The sequence below is a fragment of the Octodon degus genome, unplaced genomic scaffold (genome assembly GCF_000260255.1).
Source record: "Octodon degus isolate 3935 unplaced genomic scaffold, OctDeg1.0 scaffold00029, whole genome shotgun sequence".
Classification (NCBI taxonomy): domain Eukaryota; kingdom Metazoa; phylum Chordata; class Mammalia; order Rodentia; family Octodontidae; genus Octodon; species Octodon degus.
The window spans coordinates 12,994,892-12,998,623 of NW_004524605.1; the positions used below are offsets into that span (position 1 = coordinate 12,994,892).

General features: G+C 43.3%; 1 pseudogene; it reads right to left on the reverse strand.

Moving 5' to 3' along the window:
- Nucleotides 1-1,246: 1,246 nt before the first annotated feature.
- LOC101585688 lies at nt 1,247-2,446 on the reverse strand (annotated as a pseudogene).
- Nucleotides 2,447-3,732: the final 1,286 nt, after the last annotated feature.

Consider the following 3,732-nt stretch of genomic DNA (forward strand, 5'->3'; position numbering starts at 1 on the left):
GTATGCTGGAGACTGTGGGTCTCTAGATGGGAGGTCAGACTGAAGTATACAGTTGTGGCAAAGCCTCAGATGTTTTAGTGTCACATGAGTTTGTGCTGCTTCTCTACCTTGCAGTGGATCTAGTGGTCCCTGGGAATGTGTTACAAAAACATAACTGTGGACCATGATGCCATCAGAAAGGAAGTTTTATCTTTGTCTCCACAGAGCGCTAATTTTAGTGATTAGATTCACAACTGGGATACATCTTCCGATGTGCATGATCAGCTTCCTTCCTTGAATTATCTCCAGGCTCACTCCTGGTTTGATCGCACCATGCTCCTCATAACTGGATTATGTCTTCTTGCTCCCTTCTGCTGCAGAGGAGTCCCAAGCAAATGACATCTGAAGATATTGCAACCACAGGTCACCATGCTTCAACTTCTACCAGCAAATAAAAAGAAATGGGGAATCTGTTGAGGGTCATTCTATATAATTTACAGGAGAAATTTGTTTTGTAATTAGATGCAGTTAGGTTTCCCCTGAGGCCCAGTATCTTGTTGTGTGAGCAGCTTGGGAAGTGGACACAACACCGTGTGCCTCTGGTCACAGCGGAGGCCTCAGTGGTCCTGTGAAGCTATGATGCTCCAGGGTGAGCTTCCATCAGCAGAAGAAATCCCATCTCCTTGAACACTGAGTAGCAATACTAATAATTTTAGCAAAGTTTTGCCTGGGGGAAGGGACAAGCTACCTGTTAAAACGCTCTCTGTCTCCCCAGCTATCGAATCACTTCTCACTGCCCTCATCACTATTACATCTTCATCAATCTCAGGTCACAGCACACTCGAAGTCATCTGAAGTGATCCTTGTCAACGTAAGATCCTTCTCAGCTTAAAATCCCAGCTGCGCTGTGGGACACCCAATAATCTCCATGGTCACGCATACCTGGATGGCAGCCACAGTGGAGATCAGTCTCCTGTTAAAATAGAAGATCCTGTCATCCCCAGGTTGCTAATAGCAAGAGGCCTTCCCATTCACTGGTCTGTGTATCTTTTCTTTTCTTTTTTTTCTTTTCTTTTTTTTTTTTTATCACATATTGAGCCTTTATTAGTAACTCGTAGGCAGGTGAAAACAACCCATCAAATTAAATATGCCCCGACTCATGTATTATATCAATTCAGTTTTTTTAAATATCTCCATCTCCAGGTTGACATATCAAAATGCTGAGTACTCAAGCACGTGAAGGCTGTAGCATGGCAGGAAAAAGTACCTACCAGAATTCAGGTTCTGTTCTGCGCACATGGGCGCCGGTCACAGTAATCTCTCCAGCAAAACCATAACTTCCAAAAAGAGTATGTGTGTCACCAGATCCTGAACTTTTTTTAAGCTACATCTTCTACTGGGAAAGCAACAGAAAGAGAGACGGGGCTTTGTGGCCTGGGCCCCTATTGCCCACCTGGAGGAGGACTGCATTCTGGGGAGTCTGGGCATGTTTCTGGAATTTCTGGTCTGCAGTGACAGCAATGGGCACTTGGACTGTAGCAAATCTCTTCAGGCCATCTTCCTGGGATGACAGCATGTCTGGGAAGAGGCTTCCAATCCTGCGCTTCCTGCACATTTGGACCCACTAAAATAAGAGGTGGGGAACTGGTCTTCTTGCTGCCATCCATCATCACATAAGTAGAAGTGACTTTTGGTAAATTCTGCTGCAGAAGCTGGGCGTCCTTAGAATTAGATAACTAGAGAGTTGCTTGGGGGAAGGGCCAGGTGCAGGTGTTGGCTTTGTTGATTCATATCAGTTAGACAAGAAAGAGTCCACATGTTGTTAGAATATGGTGGTGGTTGTCCTGCTTCGCTTGTTGTTATTGCCAGCACCTGAGTGGCAAACTGAGCTGGGTCAGCCAGGACAGAGGCAAACTCTGCCGAGACTGGTGCTAGAGATGGTGAGGGGGGGTGGGGTGGTGGCCTTGGACATGGCTGGTTTGGAAGGACTGCGGACTGCTTCAGCTGCTGCCTCAGGTTGCAGGCACCTTGTGCCAACTAATGGAAACTGGGTGATTTTGTTGATGAATTGTGGTCCTGAAAAACTGTCCTTCTCTGCATCTGTGCATTTTGCCATCCATGTAGGTTCTTGGAAGTCCACAAATGTTTCTTTGGATTCTTTTAAACGTTTTAGTTTCTTCTCTCAGCATCATTCCTTCTGACCATTTCTCTACTTTAATCTGATGGAATTGTTTAACCAGATCTTTTATAGTCAGAGAATTATTCCCTTCTCTAAACATTATAAGTTTTTAAGGTAAACTGCTACAAACTAGGTGATTGTGATGGATTGGTTTTGAGAATAGCTCTGCTAACATCCTCAAGCAGAGTCTTGAGGCCATAGGGTATGACACATCTAGACTTTGAAGGAATCATTTTGGCAGATGTGTGTAATTTCAACTTCCTTCTTTCTGGCTATGATTTATAGAGCTTCCTCATTGACGCCTTGCTGGTGGCTCTTCTGGTGTGTGTATCTCTGCAAGACCTGAGCATGTGGCAGGCTAGGGTTAGGCCCAGACTGCCAGTGCAGTTCAGCTGTGGTGTGGTTTTTTCTGTATGTGGATTTTCTGTACATGGAGGTGAAAAGATCTGGTCCAACTGAGTCTGTGTACCCTCCCTTTTAGTTTCTTTAACTTATTTTTCAGAGTTCATCTTGCCCTTCCTACTGTTGGTTGCCTTGTGGATTACACAGAATGCTTGTAAGATGCTTACTCTGCTAACATTGAGTAAAAGAAAGATGCTTTGCTAGTACGAGATGTTATCTGTTGTTATAGTTTTGGGTACTCTCATAGCAAGAGAAGCAGACAAGCGCTGTCTTTGAACATGCCCAATCTTTTCTCCAGGAACAACAAGCAGCATGAATTAAATGGAAGCAGGTATCAATAGAAGTGGAACACATTGTAGGTGCCCAAAACAGGGGATACAAATAACATCCATTTGCCATATTTCATTTCATTTCAGTTCCCTGGGATTGATCCCTTGGGAGGTACTGGGCAAGGGACTTTTTGACAGGTAGGGCAAAGTGGAATGATATTTCTAGCCTCTTAGTATGACAACTAAATTCTTTTGTTAGACCTCTACTATGTTGGTGGTACTCACGTGACAGTCTAGTGATGAACAGTTCAGCCTGTTGATGACTGAACACCTCAACAAAATACTGTAATAGTAAAGCAAGGCTGGTGTGGCGGGAAGAATCCTGAGGCTTAGGGTGGTAGTAGGGTTGTAACTGGCTAATTTAAGCACTTAGTTGTTTGCATGACTTTGTTTCTATCAAGGGTCAAACCCAGAGCCTGTGCAGTGCTAAATTAAATCCCCAGCACTTTTCAAAGTGTTTTAAAAGTTTGAGACAAGATCTTACCAATATGCCAGGCTGGGCTCAAACTTGTAAGCCTCCTGCCTTTGACGTCCAGAATACTGGGTTTAGAGATGTGGACCACCACAGCCAGCTGCATTTGTGTATTTTGAAGAGAAAAATCAAAAGGTCTTTCACAAATGTGTTGGAACTTTAGGGTGGAATTTTTATGGTTCTTTGGGAAATGGAGAAAAGGCAAATGTCAGACAATTATTATTATTACAAAAGGTAAAATGTACAAGAAGAGAATTATAATTATAATACATTTACTAAATGTGAAGACAGCTACATTCATAATAATGCCAGTCTGACTGCTGGTAACATGAAATTAAGACATAATTACTTCAGAAAAATGGGAAGGAAGA